Here is a 17,597-nt window from a genome sequence, read left to right as displayed (position 1 = left end):
GGATCCTGGATAGGTCCTACGGGGGGGTTTTGAGTCATAGGAAGAGACTTCTGAAGCAGATGTGAACCTTATATACTACATAAGGTCGTTACGTTCGTGAAAATATATTATATTATTTTATTATCTATTCAGTCATTTTGTCTAGAGGGAGCGCCCGGGTACTTTTTCTCTGTTTTACCACACACTGATAGAGCTGAATTACTGGATAAAGCAAAAACTATAAAGTATAGTAATTAAAAGGGGAAGGCATACTCTCAGACGCACTTGAACAAAGATATACCGTTATTTATAACCACATTTTCTAAACAAGCCGATCAAATTAGAACCATCCTAAATAGACACTGGGAGATTTTGAGACTAGACAAAGATTTGGATAGCTATACCAAGTCCAATCCCAGGATAGTTTTTAGAAACGCGAGAACTATTGGGAGTCATATCTCACCCAGTCTTTTTACTCCGAAAAAAGATACCATCAAGAAAACACTGAGGGTTTTTTTTTAGGTGTGGTAATTGTAATCTTTGTAGATATGGGACACCCATGAAAACCTTTAAAAATGTACATACAGGTCAGAGACACAATATTCGTTCCTTTATAACATGTAATACCAATCACGTCATTTATATACTCAGATGTGCATGTGGTAGTGGATACGTGGGAAGGACCATCAGAGCACTTAAAGTGAGAATAGCTGAACACGTGAGGAGTATTAAAAATAAGGATGAAAGATTCCCTGTGGCACGCCATTTCACTTACTGTCATTAAGCACTTTTTCTTTTAGTGCGATAGAACATGTATACACCAATGTGAGAGGAGGGGATAGAGAAGCCCTCCTCAATTGCAAAGAGATGCAGTGGATATATGCCCTTGGGACTTTGGCACCCAAGGGCATGAATACTGACTGGGAATTGAAACATTTTTTAAAATGATTTCTTTAACCTTGTTTAGTTTTAAGAACCATAGTTAGACTCTTCCCTATGGGGGATTATTTTGATGTGATTTTTATTATTACATCATAACACAGAATTGTGATTTCATATTTATATGGAATCAGACTTCTGTCTTACTTTTCCCTTCTGGATTTGCTCATATTATTCTGTTTCGGTTACTTTATTTCTCGGTATCCTGTGTTGTATCACCTCTAGGTCTATTGACATTTGGATTCTTTTGTATTAAATACTTTATTAGTGGCTCCCGTGGTATCACGGGGGTCACCGTAAACAAGATACATATTTTATTATTCTTTATGAATTTTGACAAGAATCCTACATGTTGATGTAGACCTATACTATCATGCTTTGCTCACCCAGAGGGACAATAGAGTCTTCATGCTGAATAGATTTATGTAGCCACCACATTCTGGTGACTAATACCTTTTTCTGTTACTTTTAGGGCACGAGATTATGCGGATTCATGCTTCATTATCCTACATTTGTTTTCATAGCTATTATACATTTAGCTGAGTACAAATGGATCACTTATACATATATCGATTATATAGCAATTATTATGTCATTCTGCTTATCTTTATATGTATCCCTATTTCTCAGTATTAATGCACTATTGCGATGTATATATATATATTGATAATGATCCGATATGTATATTTGTATACCTTCTTAGAAGTTGAGCATTTAGTTTGAGGTTATATCTATGTTTTCCTCTCTCTATGTTCCACCAGATGTTGCCTCTTTTCTTCCGCATCAGGATATATTGGTTACATTTGTTTCATTCTCTATATGTATTATACATTTATTACCAGTATTGATTCATTGTATCTATAATTGACTTCCCAGACTTAGAGTCTGAATGCGGGATGAGACCGTTTAACGCTGTTTCGTTCTGCCTCATGTCAAATTAGTTCGTTGTTTTAATGAATTTTGTAGTTACAGTATATGTTTTTTGTGAATTGTATATGTCTGTGATTTTTATATCTTGTATCTGTTCCTTCTTTGTTGTATAGGATCCTCCGCACTTACAGGGGGGTGCGTCCGACAGCGGGCTGTTGATTGGTTGACGGGTTCCGCCAATCGGATTTGTCTGCGGGGGTTTTCGCACCATTACATCGCACGTCACTCACCATTTGGGGCGGGGGATCCTCTATAACTGTGTGGGCTACATTGGACGCGAGCATACTCTTTGACAAAGGGCCTCCTGCCCGAAACGCGTCAGAGTACTTGATTGTGTGTTCCCCGTATACCATGGATTAAAGTTGCATATTTTTTAACTTCATCACTTGTGTTTAGCCCCCATTTTTTCTACAGTTGTGCTCCGCTTTTATCCTCTGGATTACCTTCTCATTTAGTTTAACCCTTTGGCCAAAGCATTGTAAACCTGCGAGCCACGACAAGGCAGACCCAGTTCGCAGGTCCTAACACTACCAGATAAAATATTTTACTGTATATTTTTGTCATATTGGATGTAGCATTGGGCTTCTCTGTTGCTTGTTGTATATTGAATGTAACCCTTAAAACTGTATTCAAGAAGAATTATGTATACAAAGAACTGTGTTTTACTGACCTCACTTGCATATAGCTATTTAGAAGTAATATAGGAGAACAACAATAGTCACTTTCGCAAATTCCTCATGGACACCTATTCCACCCCAGGACCTATTCCATCACCCACCCACAAATGGCATATGGCGATGTCTGTCATTGTTAGCAAATACAAATACACAGACATAGAATATAAACAATCAGAAATCATTATTTAAAAAAATCAATCATGTTGTCATTAACCCCTTCAGTGCCCGTGGGGCTATAAATGGAAAGAATGATAAATAAAAAACCCTTTCCACAACCATGGAGACGTCTTACAGTCTCTTCAGGGTCAGGGACCCCTGGTTAAAAATTGGCTGTAACCCGATTACTCCAGATAATGGAGTTTAGTAAATAAGCATGTGAATAAGTAACTTTGAGATAATTAATCCTGGTCAGGCTAATTTGCTTACAATGCGTAAAAATATAGTCAAAATATATCTGTAGTAAAAAAAAATAGCATAAATCATTGATAAAGACAATTATTTCATTAATTGAAGTTTAGTTAATCAAACCCAGAATGTTCATCTCAGATTTGTTTTGGAACCAAATTATATAAAAGAGTTTTGTATTGTACTTACATTTTACTTATAGCACTAGTGCCTCCTTCAACAGCTCCTCTGTGTCACTGGAGATACTAGATGTTGGCCCACAGCCTGAAATATTGCAAAATGCATAGCAATGTAAGAAATAGGGTAATGTTAATAGTATTTTACCCATACTGAAATATTTAATTATGCAGATATTTTGCTTCATTTCAATGTTAAAACCCACATACTTCTATTTTATACTCGGTTTACTAATTCTGTGACCTCTAACAATATTCTCCTAGTTACGTCTGAACATTGTATTGTATGTCTTTATTTATATAGCGCCATTAATGTACATAGCGCTTCACAGTAGTAATACACTTGGTAATCATATAAATAACAAATAATATAAATAACAGGTCATGAGAATAAGTGCTTCAGACATAAAAGTAACATTAAGGAAGAGGAGTCCCTGCTCCGAGGAGCTTACAATCTAATTGACATCCTACATTCTTCGGTTTTCCCATATGGTAAAATACCTTTATATATCATTTGTCTACCAAAGCAAGACAACCTTAGGCTGCACTTACTGTATAGTGCCGGCGATATCGACAGCGCCACAATGTTGCGTCAAAACAAATGTATTGTCGCCGTCGCTTGCGCTTATAGTAAGCGCGATGCGACAGCGTGACGGAGCTACGGCTTGGTCGCGATCGCTGAAAGTCATCTCAATTAGATTTTTCGAGCAACCACAGCCTGACGTCACTGTCGTCGTCGCCGGCACTATAAGCGTAGCCTTAGAGATCTTACATTATCTTACTACAACACAAAAAAAAACAAAAAAACTCCCTCCCTCTATAAACCCTCCCTCTATAACACCCTCCCTCTATAAACTTGATTTAGTAATTTAGTCATCCCCACTCTCCTCTAACACTAACCATCCTCACAGTCTGACCTCCTTCACATTAACTGTTTCGCTGCTGACCTGATGTCTACCCTCCTTCTGTCACTCCACCCTCTTCATGCTGCAGGTCCTATTGAATCATAATGAAAAGTTCAGTCTGCGCTCTGGCTCTTTAAACTTGGAGTGTTGGTCCATCTCAGTTCTCTTGCTGCTTCTGTGTTTATGAGGTGTCTCCCCCACCTCCAAATGTGGTCTCCACCGGAACCCCGATGGTGATACCAATATCAGCAAAACAAGAAAAAACACAAAAGCGCACCAAGATGAGAGATAGATATTGTATTAGCAACAAATAATAAAATTAGTAACTTACATATAAAATTTCTTTAATAATCCCCGATTCTGGTGTCTATCACAGGAGTAGGGCATCACATAGGAACTATGAAGGGTAATCTCAGTTCTGAGAGATCAGACCCGCGCGCTGGGGCTGTCTCTGTTCACTCTCCTGTCCTCCACGTGTGGTAGCGTGGTGTGGAGTGTAGCGCGCATGTGCAGGAACCGGGGCCTTCAATAGGTGTCCTTAGGATGCCTGTCCGTTTTTGATAGCATAGAAACGATCGGAAATAAGCAGGAACGGTACACTTGAGTGTATACTGGTGGTGGGTAGTAAAACCGCCAGCCACAACAGTCGCGACGCGTTTCGTTTAACAAAGCCTGAAGAAGTTTACTGTTTGCTGCCTGATCCCCATCCCCAGTGATTCTACACTGAATGGACAGAACACTACCTCAGCCGTCCCCTCCTCCCCACCCCCCTCAGTGTGTCCTATTAGAACTGTCATGTAATATCAGATCTATAAGGAACAAGACAGCTGTTATAACTGACCTTATTGAATCATCAAACCTAACATGTATACAGAGACTTGGCTAGATGAAAATGCAGCCCCCATTTTAGAAGTTGCTGTGCCTACAAATTATTCTGCGATTCACTGCTCAAGAAAGGAGCGTAGGAGAGGAAGTGTGGCAATCTGTTTTAAAACAACTTTGAAACTTAGGTCCCTCCTAATGGGGCTAACTTAATAATTTAAGTGTATTGCTGCCGAGTACAAATTGTGGTAGACGTGCCATGGGTTAGGGTGGGGGGCTGCTCCTTTCATTTGTCCTGGGCCCCATGATTTCTGTTGGCGGCCCTGCCAGAAGTTCTCAAGGAACCAAATATCCCCAACACTGAAAGTTATGCTGGTTCCCACCTGGCTTGTGGGGGTTCTTGAATTAGTGCCAGATCCACTTTGAATTGCAACCATCCTCTTTCAGTTCCCACCGCTCTCGCGTGGTGTCATGGGAGACCAGGAATTTACACCTTTATACCGGGATCACATCACTGAGCAAAACCAAATGATAAAACAAATTGTCATTTATTCCATTGAAACAGGCATACACACAGTGGATTACAAAATACAAGAGAAAGGCACACTTACTGGGGTCTGGGTGACAAAACTTGACTTTCCTAGCTACTGAAGTCCATAAAACAAAGTTGTAGTTGACCGGGACTTAGCCCGAAAAGTCCTTGAACTCAAATCGGCATGAAGTTCCTGACACCACCGCTGTTTTCGCTCCGGAGAAACCAAAATCCCTTGACCGGGAGATACCCCCAAAGTCCTGGAACTCTTTTCAGCTTGTAGTTCCACCCGTGACCGCTATGTCCTCTTCTCAGAACTATGCCCCGAAAAGTGTCTTGTCTTGAAATTTCTGATGCCGGCTCGCATCTATTTCTCCAAGAGCATGTTTTGGTGATTTTGAATTTGCTGCTATAGTCTTGACACAAAGTCTTAGAGAATATCAACACCGGATAGGCTGCAGGGTTTCTTATAGTATTTTGGAGTTCATTCACAAAATACTACAGCCAATCCCAGCGTGGGAACCATACAACCCGCCAATCGAATGCCTGCCAGTCTTCTGAAGCCGGGCAAGCGGATCTTCTGAATGAAACAAGGGCATGCGCGAGTTTGCCACCTTAGCCACTTGTCATGCAGAAGCCACCGGGCTGAACTATGTGCCTCCAAATCTGGGAAGCCGAATACTTGCCGAATACTTGCCGGAACAGCTTGTATTGATCCCAGGACGTGGGTACTTTACCTAGCCATCCTGCCCGAATGTTCTTCACACCTCTGGCAGCATCTGTGGCTTTCAAGTCCGGACCTCAAGTAGACACAGTGGCACCACCACTTAATAGCCATCTGACTCACTCAGAATACTGGATTTAAAAGTCCCAGCTTATTTTATAGTGCATAAGCATAATATATTTTAAACATCCCTGCTTAATAAAAAATATGTTTACACTTTAATCCTGTCTAAGTCTTTTGGCTATGAGGGTTAGAATGGGACTCTATACTTTTATTCCCACTAGCCATATCCCTCACGCACTGCAAACCTGACAGACTTTAAAGCCCTTTGGGTTATTACCCTTTATGAAACACAAAATATTTTTCATCATTTTGCTTCTAAGTCCCAAAGTAAAATGAAAAGATGCTTAGGTTCAATCCCAGAGCTGTAGTTCATTCCCTTAAGAAAAAAAACAAATTCATATAGAACTAAAAATGCTTAGGTGCGTTCTCAGAGCTGTATCTCCTTCCTTTAGTGAAATAGGATTTTGGTATCATAAAAACTCTCACAATCTCATATATGGTTGGAGTAACCCCCAGAACCTCTATACTGGTTCTGGGGAACCTGGACATATACTGGTGGACCCTCACTAACTTAGGGACCCCTGACTGTACCCGGAATACACATATCCCTATGCCCCCTTAACCTTTCTGGTCTGTGCTGAAGCAGAGAAATCTGGCGGTGAGTCGCGTAACTGTTTTCAAGGGAGGATTTTGACCGGGGTGATGTGTCTATATGTCCCCGGGAATCTGACCTGATTCCCGGATACATTTTTGGGGTGGCCAGCAACTCTGGACCCCGGCTATCTAGACACTATCTAGACACTATCTAGACACAATCTGACAACACTTTTGGACTTTTACTGCAAACCCCCCCTTGAAACTCATAACCTCTGAATCTCCACTGGTTAGCACTCCTGGAAAGGTAAAACACATATAAATTCTTTATTGTCATACAAGTATAACGGGTAATTCCCCCTACCCCAATCGCAGATAGAGTGCATGTGAGGGAGAACCTATATGTTACCAAGTGTGGTGTGTATACCTGCAGATTCACAGGAGGCCTGGGTGAATCCTCTGAAACGATCTTCCTTACAGCGCCTCCACCTACGTAGGATTCTAGGAGTGTAGAATGTACCCCACACAGGACCCACATATATTAACCACATACACCAAAGGTGTATATATAACTCAGGTTTACTATATGCAGATAACATCACACAATACACATGAATCAACCTCAATGTCACCTTGTGACACTACTTCCCAGGGATGATAACCCCACACCGTGTCCACAGTCCCCAATGTCATCCACTCCCACTTAGGAGTATATACCCTGGGCCCACCACCGTGTACCCCCACACCGTGTCCACAGTATACCCTTGTCCCAGGGTCAGCACTGCCACTATGTGTGAGTACTCTGTTGGTGCACTTATAACGATACCTGCCCAGTGCGACGGCACCTGGGCTTTAAAAGATCTTCATAATGGGTCCGCTGATCTCCTGCACGATGTCCTGGTTTCCCCAAGCGCGGGGATCCGTCAGGGGCGATCCCACCCTGGAGATAGTCCTGCTCTCTCAATGGAGTAGGCTTGAGCCCAAGCCTCTTTGCGGGAAGCGCAGCGTCCGCTGTGTCCCTAACTGCCAATATCACTAATGGGGCAGGATCCCTAACCTAGGGCCTGTCCCTGAAGCACAACAAGCTATACTGGTGACTCAGGACCTCACTGGGGCCTAGGGGCTGCTGGCCTAATGCAGCGGATCACAGACCCCTGCACTCACCTCCTACCCCTAGCTCTTCCTGGTCTTGACTGACTAGCGTGGGCTGACCACGTGAAATCTCTCAATCTCTCAGAGCAGGGAGATACTGCAGCCCTATTGGCTCCCTGGCGTCATGTGGGGCGCTCGAGGCTTATGGGACTTGTAGTCCCTTTCAAGAGCCATCTCCTCATTGGTGGGGGGTTCGCACACTATAACTGCACCTGCGCGATCTCCCTGAGGCCATCCCGTCACGCAACTGTACTGCGCATGCGCAACAAACAACATGGCGGCGCCCTGCACTCTGCCGTGCCGCCGGAACCTCCGCAATCGCCGCACCATATCTGGCAACCACTCCCACACGCTACCGAGGCGCGCGCCATGCGCGCACACGCCCCCGCACCTCCCCCGCGACCGGCCGCCCTACTCCAGACCGCCGTGGTGAGTACCTGGAGGGGGTCCGCTGTGCAGAGAGGAGACATGGCTACATCCTCCCCCTGGTGAAAACCCCAACGACCTCGCTTGGGCAGCATAACTATAACTATACACAACAGTTATATAATGAAAAATTGCACAACATCATTATATAATAAAAAAATGCAGCAAACAACCACAATCTTGCACCTTGGCAGCTCTATGTCAGATTGTACATTTCATTGAACATCACTATTACAGACTGCACTTTGCTGCGAGCCCACTGCTGAGCCTCATAATGGGGTGCCCCAATTTGGTCATAGGTTACCCGGTTTGGAGGGTATCTTACTCTTTGGCTCATACGGAGCTGTTCTTCAGCAACTCCCTCTGGGGAGTAATAGGTACAGTCCTGAGGCTCAGCCTCTTCCCTTGAGGGGAGAATGTCTCTGAACAGTCTCTGTTTGGCTCAAAGCACGGGCTCTGTGGATCCAAAGGCTGGCCCTCTGAAGCCACCTTAGTAGGCATTGGCCTACGGAGCCCTTTACCCGTAGCTCCTCCGGGAGATGCCCCTTCAGTGGGAGGGTCCCTTTGAGAGGGTCCTTTCATAGGATCTTCGGGAGTCTCAGACTTGGTATGATTTACAGTCTCTTGCCCAATCTCTGATAACTCTGGCTCACCGTTCAGCGGTGTGGCCAGTATTTCTGCTTCCTCGTCTCCCACTTGTGGAATGGGGAGAAGATGATTATAATGCCAGACCTTTACCCGGCCTTCAGTGTCTTTGATGCAATAGACCGGGAGGCCAGGCATCTGTGACTCTACCTCATATACACCATCTCGCCATCGTTCCGCCAATTTATGTTTTCCGAAACTCCCAGATTACGAAGCAACAAAGCATCCCCAGGACGAAGCTCCCGATGTTTGACTTTATGGTCGTATCATCTTTTATTGTCCGCATTCAGTTTAGCTGCAGACTTCTCGGCCTGCTGGTAAGCCTGTTGCAAATTGTCCTTAAGTCTTTGCACATATTTGAAATGGGTAGCATTGTGTATCCCATCCATTGAAACTCGAAGACGTACATCTTCTGGCAGTCTCGCCTCTCGTCCAAACATAAGGAAGTATGAGGAGAATCCAGTTGACTCATGGCGAGTACAGTTGTACGCGTGGACCAGGGCCTCCACGTGTCGACTCCATTCAGTCTTCTGAGCACCCTTTAAGGTTCCGAGCATGTCCAATAAGGTCCAATTAAATCGTTCTGTCAAAGTGTCTCCTTCGGGATGGTATGGAGTCATCCGCGATTTAGCAATGTTTAGCATTTTGAGCAATTCCTGGATCAAAGCGCTCTCAAAATCTCGACCTTGGTCTGAGTGAAGCCGGTTTGGAAGGCCTTAGTGAACGAAATACTTTTCCCATGGTATTTTTGCTACAGTGATGGCTTTCTGGTCTTTAGTGGGGAAGCAGGAAAAAATGGTGGGACGGGCACTGCAAGTCAAAACAGGCTGGAGGCAAGGTGCTATAGAAAAAGGTACTTTATTGCGGCATAATAGCCAATATAAAAAACATAAGGAGGGTCCTCTGACTCGTTTCGTCCCTTACGGGGACTTTATCAATTGTATAGGGCTGCCAGCCATCGGTGACCTGACGCATCCAATTTGGAAGAAGTCTGAATGTACGTGAGGGGATTGTTGTCCGTCCTTATCTCAAACGTAACACCGTACAGATAATCATGGAGTTTTTCCGTGATCGCCCATTTGAGAGCCAGGAACTCTAACTTGTGTACGGGGTATTTCTGCCCACTGGGTGTCAGACTGCGGCTGACGTAGGCTACAGGCCGAAGACCTTCAGGGTGCTTCTGATGTAAAACGGCGCCTAGTCCATTGAGACTGGCATCCACGTGCAGAACGTAGGGTTGTTCCGGATCAGCGTATGCAAGCACCAGGGCTTCCGTCAGACTTTTCTTCAAATTCAGGAAGGGCTGTTCACATTCGGACATCCACTTATCACCGAACGGCTGACCGTCCGAAGTGGCTTTTCGTCCTGTATCTTCAGGATATATCCTCAAGAGATTGTTGAGGGGTTTAGCTCAACTGGAGTACCCCTCCATAAAGCAACTGTAATATCCACAGAAGCCCAGGAAGGATCGTAGCTCCGTGACATTCTCAGGACTAGGCCAGTTCACTACCGCTTCTACAGTACTTTAGCCGGATCGGTGGCAATTCCTTGTGCAGACACGATGTGCCCCACGTACGTCACCGAGGTACAGGTGTTAAAAGTGGGCGTACTCTAATGTGAGTCATTAACGTATAAATACACCATCCATTTTGTGGATTCACTGCACATTGAATACACATCGACTAAACATCGAATATACATTCTTTTGCTTGTATTTCTTTCTACTCAAATCAATGCCTGTTAAAAAGATTTCAAAGGATCACAGCATGAGAATTAAGGAGATGTACACGAGCGGACAATGAATTGCAGATATCCAACGCTGGTTAGCTGCTTCTGGCCTCGTTGTACCAACAACCACCATGTGCTATCATGCACACGGTAAGACGAAACAACGCACGAGGACACCAACGGTAACTAACGCGTAAGTATATTTATATAACTATATAATACAGAAACAAATTTCAGCTTTCACTCAATGTACTCAAAAACATCAACAGGTGCCAGTCTCTAAAAATAATAATAGAACAACATTACCATTCTCACGTCCGGTAAAGGAAGACTGCACTCAGATCAATAAAGGCAAAAAAAAGTCTGTATTAGGCATCAATACAAAATGAACAGGCCGCCCAATCCGACGTTTCGGTTCCGGAGTGGAACCTTTCTCAACAGAATGATGAGAAGAGTGCCTTAAGGGTCAAATACACTCTGCTGCAAAATCACAATCTCACTGTATCCGAGACCAGCTTACAGAAGATGAGACGCAGAATTGGATGGAAATATGGACGTGTGAGGTTAGTACTGGACAGTACAGGAGGTTAAAGTGTTGTTTAAGAAACTGTACTGTACCTATAAAATTATTCCTTGTCATTACAGAGCGTACCCTATGATAAGCTTTTTTCCAAGAGCAAATTGTGCCTGAGATTGTGGAATACATCACACGTGAGTTCCCAAATGGTCACCGTTTCTACCAGGACAACGATCCGAATCACACCGCGTCAACAGTGCATAATCTTGAGCGCGGTATCAACTGGGTGAAGACGCCAGCGGAGTAAGTGCGGTAACCGTGTCTCATTTTTTCCCACTGTTTTTACAGTGTATCTCTTTAACTAATTGTCTTTTTTTTCCCCCTCCAATGACAGATCGCCAGACTTCAATCCTATCGAAATGGTCTGGCATCAGCTGAAGGATCATATCCGAAAAGTCGTGAAACCCTCCAAAAAGGATGAGTTGGCGCAAGGCATAATGAGTTTTTGGAACGATGTACTCACCGTAGAATGATGCAATAAATATATTGACCATATTGCGACTGTGTTGCCCATTGTGGTCGAGCGTAATGGGCAAGCATCAGGAAGGTAGTATGGTATAGTACTGTATGGTAAGTACAGGAACACCAATTACAGTATGATACAGGTAAGTATGGCACAGATTTTTTCTTTCCTGAGAGAGCAGCACTAGCCATCTGGTTACAAAGTATTTAACAGTAGTTACAGTACACAGTAGTTCCAGTATAGACTAGTTTGACAGTATTATCTGCATACTGTAGTCCAATATGGAGTAGCTATAGAGTACACAATGCCATAATATGCACCTAACTGCACACATTTTTTCTTTCCTGAGAGAGCAGCACTAGCCATCTGGTTACAAAGTATTTAACAGTAGTTACAGTATACAGTAGTTCCAGTATAGACTAGTTTGACAGTACTATCTGCATACTGTAGTCCAATATGGAGTAGCTATACAGTACACAATGCCATAATACAGTATGCACATAACTGCACTAATTTTTTCTTTTCTTGTCTTTTCAGAGAAACAAGGATGCACAGGGGAGGGGGGGTATCATGTGTAAATTTTGTGAACTGTGTGTACAGTAACGTGTATCTAAAGTGCAGTCATGATTTACACAAAACCTCCCCTCTCTCAATGAACTCCCCTCTCTCAATGAATGAGGAAGAAGATAAAGACGGAAAATTTGTATTACTGTTTTTATTATTATCAATGTGCATTATTCATGATTATCCACCGGCCCTCAATTTTCAACTCTGCTGTACTATTTTGTTATTTCTCTTCTGCATACTTCAATAGTGTATCTACAGTCATGATTCCCACAAAACCCCTCTCTCAATGATTATTTGTATTTTTCTTTCCTGATAAAATAAAATACATATTTAATTACATCAAGATTTTATTTCTTTAAACTTTAAATTCACTGTGAATGTGTGTGGGGGCGTTTCTCATTGTGGGAAAAAAAGTTCAAGACTGACCAAATTTTTTTATTTTTTCTCATCATTTTTTATTTTTATTTTCTCAACATATGCCTGCCTAAACCATCTTGATATTACGATATTCAATCGGTGCTGTAGCTTGTGTGATTTTTATGTATTTGGGGGTGTGGGGATCAAATTATTATGATGACCTGTATGAGAAGACATACAGTTTTAATAATTGCTTACCTTTATAATAATTGGTTATATAATCAGATTAACATAAGGGAAAGCCAACAATAGGAAAATTAACGAATGGTCTGAGAGAGGTTGAAAAGCACAAAGACAAGCTTATAAAATTAATAGTTTTCGAGAGGTGTTGATAAGAGGTTGAAATCCTTGGGCGAGCCTTGTGTCTGTCTGCGGGGGGGAGGGGGATAAAGCTGCATGAAGGATTAGCTGTACTGTAGTTCAAAGACATGACATATTTTCAACAGGCAGGGCATCATAATAATTTGATCCCCACACCCCCAAATACATAAAAATCACACAAATCAATCATGTGCAGTCAAACGCACAGTGTCACAATTAAAAGCTACAGCACAGATTGAATATCATAATATCAAGATGGTTTAGGCAGGCACATGTTCATGTTGAGAAAATAAAAATAAAAAATGACGAGAAAAAAAAATATTTGGGTTTTTTTTGGTCACTCTTGAACTTTCTAAGTAAGCAGTGGTGAAGTTATAGGCGCATTCGCAGTAATCATCAGCTAGCTCCAAGCCCAAAGAGGATTACACGCAGGCACAGAGAGGTGATGCTTGGCTTGGGACGATTAAAAGCACAAAGACAAGCTAGGAAAATGAATAGTTTTCGAGAGGTGTCGATAAGAGGTTGAAATCCTTGGGCGAGCCTTGTGTGTGTCTGCGGGGAGAAGGGGGTAAAGCTGCATGATGGATTAGCTGTACTGTAGTTCAAAGACATGACATATTTTCAACAGGCAGGGCATCATAATAATTTGATCCCCACACCCCCAAATACATAAAAATCACACAAATCAATCATGTGCAGTCAAACGCACAGTGTCGCAGTCAAAAGCTACAGCACAGATTGAATATCGTTATATCAAGATGGTTTAGGTAGGCACATGTTCTTGTTGAGAAAATAAAAATGACGAGAAAGAGGATTAGACGCAGACAGGCAGGTCATCAAAATAATTTGATCCCCACACCCCCAAATACATAAAAATCACACAAGCTACAGCACCGATTGAATATCGTAATATCACAATGGTTTAGGCAGGCACATGTTGAGAAAATAAAAATAAAAAATGCAGAGAAAAAAAAAAATTGGTCAGTCTTGAACTTTTTTTCCCACAATGAGCATTAATAATCAACATAGAAGAATAAATCAAACCTGGCTCTGCATGTAGGAATGTGATGACAGGAATGTGATTGAAGACAGAAAGCCGTCCATTCAAAAGAATGGTGTGGGAGAGGTGTGCTGTAGATAAGAAGTTGAAATACCCTGCAGTCAGTGCAGTACATTAGCCTGTGTGTGTGCGGGGGCGAGCGAGGGGAGAGTGCTGTATATGTCAAAATGTGATACTGTTACAGTACACGCCTATGCGTTTCAACAATGTTCAAATGAGACATACAGCACTGTACATGCATGTATAAATATGCAAATTTACAATTACTGTGCACGCACACGCAGACTGTGTACTGACGTAGGTTGAACTGCTACAGTATTAGACTTTGAAGACAACAGCTCGCGAACGCCCACCTGAGTTTTTAGATGGTATTGCAGTATTGCAGACAGCGCTAATAATATGCTAATATTACGAGCGCTAAAATACCGGAACATATTCCGTAAAAAAAATATATACTGCATCTGCCCGCGGTTATCAGAGTTGCGCCTCTACGGCCACATTTGGATAAAGGTGGCCGCAGCTGTAACTCCCATGGTCATGGACCACATTCACAAAGTCCACTCTGAGCTCTACAGCGGTCTCTCTGAAACCTCCTTGTCAGCTCTTTGTCCCCTCCCCTCTTTGTTTACAAGTCCTCATAACTCAAGATTTGTGGGTCACCCAGGTATTAGGAAGATGGCTTTTTCTCGAACGGACCTTGTGACGGTAGGGGGCTACCAGGCTATATAATTGTAATGGATGCTCACGACAATCAGGACGGGACCACGGGGCTGAGGTGGGAATGTTAAAATACACCGACCTAAAACTACGAAACCGCGTCCGGAGTGCAGAGTGGTAGTCGTATAGCCGGGTCAGGGTAGGAGAGGTCAGAATGGTTGTGATACTCGCCATGGTCTGGGATTGGAGATGTCGGATGGTCGTTGTGCGTAGCTGGGGTCCAGGAGTATAGAAGGTGGGAGTCCAAATTTAAGCCGAGGTCAATTGTCAGAGAAGGCAGAGGTCCAGGTACAATCAGAGGTTGGGTTCAACAAAAGGCAACAGGCAGAATGCGCAAGGCAAGGAAAGCAGCAGGATGCTTGAGGCAAGCACTTCGTCACAAAGCTATGGTTATGCTCAGCCAACTTGGAGGAGGGATGGCTGAGCATATAAGGGAGTGACACCCAATGGCCGGGCTGCACCAAGCTGTGAGCAATGAGTGATTAAATGAAGAAGAAGAATCAGGAACACGGTCTTAATCATCAATGAAAAGGGGGGTTTATTGTGCCAAGGAATCCAACGTTTCGGCAGTAATACTGCCTTTCTCAAGGTGTAGCCTACACCTTCAGAAAGGCAGTATTACTGCCGAAACGTTGGGTTCCTTGGCACAATAAACCCCCCTTTTCATTGATGATTAAGACCGTGTGTCTGATTCTTCTTCTTCACTGGATCTATTTGGGACATCAGGAGCTCCCCAGAACCAGTGCACCGGCGGTTAAGTACCCCACTATCATCTGTATGTTTGAGTGCGTGCACTACCTTCATTCAATTAGTGATTAAACCCATTCTGTGCATTGATAGGCCGGGGCGGAGTGTACTACAGGTGTGGGGTAATAGGTAATGGTGTTAACCCTATGCGTGTCCCTGGTAGCACGACGCAGGCACGTAGGTGCTTGAGCACGAGGGAGGTTCTGTGTGGCATCACGGAGCGGAGCCTAAGCCCGATCCTGGTAGGGGTAGCGCAGCGCTTTCACATAGCTTGTGTGAGGTGTGTCACCCGAGATGTCACGGGACGTGTCACGAGGGCGGAGGCTAAGACCGATCCGTGCAGTTTCCTCACGCCTGGCCGCACTGCATCTGTGCACAATCTCAGTGTGAGGCGCGTCATCCGTCTCATCACAGGATGCATCATGGGGGTGGGACCAAAGCCCAATCCTTACAATAATAAAGGCCAAGCCCTCTGGTTACCCCTGAAACCGTGGGATCCCTGGTAGCTACATAAGCACCATAAGCCAGGGACCAGGGATAATACATGCTGAAAATAATGTGTCCCCTGTTTTTTTCTGTTTTCATGTTCCCTTGGCCCTAGAACTGTGTCATTTCTTGTGTGTCATTCCAAATCCATTTCCCTTATAAGTACAAGGTTCCCCAATGTGTATACTTTATTAAAGTGTACTTTATAATGTTTTAGACATTTGCTATCAGACTCTATACAGTCAGCATCAGCATATGCGCCGGCATGTCTGTTTAGAGTCTGTAGTTCAAAGAGGAGAGGATGTGAGAAGACCGTTTGGTGAGTGAGGAAGGGCTAAATCTGGAGAACAAAGGGCACCCTGTGGGGACACCTTTTGTGTCTGCCAGACTTGGTGGAGCCTGCCCAGCGGGTGGCAATGAGTTAGCTGGGGGAGATACAGCTCGTAGGCCCTTCTCCCATTGGCTAACTCATATTTCACGCTCGCCCAGATTTTCGAGCCGGCTTGGCACGCCTCCTCCTCTGACGTCAGACCCGAGACAAGCCCCTGTTTCTATTGGCTGGCGGGGAGGAATTCCCTTGCTCTGATTGGTTGCTCCTCCTTCCGTCATGTTGAACATAGCTCAGAGGAGGGTATGTAAGCAGAAGCCCCAGTCACAGAACCAGACGATTTTGTGACTTGACTCGATGAAGCTAGGGCGGGCTTTTCAAAGTTGATCTTTCCAAATAGCAGAGCAACTGGTTTCATTTTGAAGCTAGAAAAGTCTGCCCTGCAGAGACAAGTCAGAGGCGAGGACCAGGTTCTCATTTTAGAATGTAGAGTTCGCGGTCAAGAGTTCCTGCTGAAAACAGGATTTTCTGCAAAATCTCGGTCCAGGACGTCCGGAACAAGGTTCCGATCAGGGTCAGCCCCTGCATGCAGGTGCCCTGGACCTAGGAAAGGCTAGATCTTAAACCCCAGAGCCCAGTAAGTGTTTATATTTCTATATTTTGAGTTTTGTTGTATTTCCGAGGTTTTATCCAAATAAAACCCATTTATTTCCCTGCCTTGTTTTGCATATTGAATGATCCCAAAAATATAAATATGTTACAAGAACTGGTCTACCGTGACAGAACTTCTGGCGACTGGAGATCAGGAATGATATCAAGGACTTTGTCTTGGCTTGCATGGTATACGCATGAACCAAGGTGTCAAGGTATCTACCCTGTGGGCTACTTCATCCTCTTCCCATTCCATTCAGTACATGGGCACACCTGTCCATGTATTTCATTGTGGAGTTTCTCACCTCCCGGAGCTTGATGGTAATACTGGTGATGGTTGACTAGTTCTCCAAGTAGGCACATTTTGCCCCTCTGAAAAATCTTCCTTCTGCTCCAAAGCTAGTCGATATTTGCATCAGGGAGATATTCAGCCAGCATGGCTTACATATGCCGATTGTGTCCAAAAGGCTATCTCAATTTATCGCCAGATTCTGGGAGGCCTTTTGTCATTGCTTGGTGATTGACTTCCATTGTTTCTCTGCCTTTCACCAGCAATCCAATGTTAT

The sequence above is a fragment of the Ascaphus truei genome, chromosome 1 (genome assembly GCF_040206685.1).
Source record: "Ascaphus truei isolate aAscTru1 chromosome 1, aAscTru1.hap1, whole genome shotgun sequence".
Taxonomy (NCBI): Eukaryota; Metazoa; Chordata; class Amphibia; order Anura; family Ascaphidae; genus Ascaphus; species Ascaphus truei.
This window is presented reverse-complemented; position numbering follows the sequence as displayed.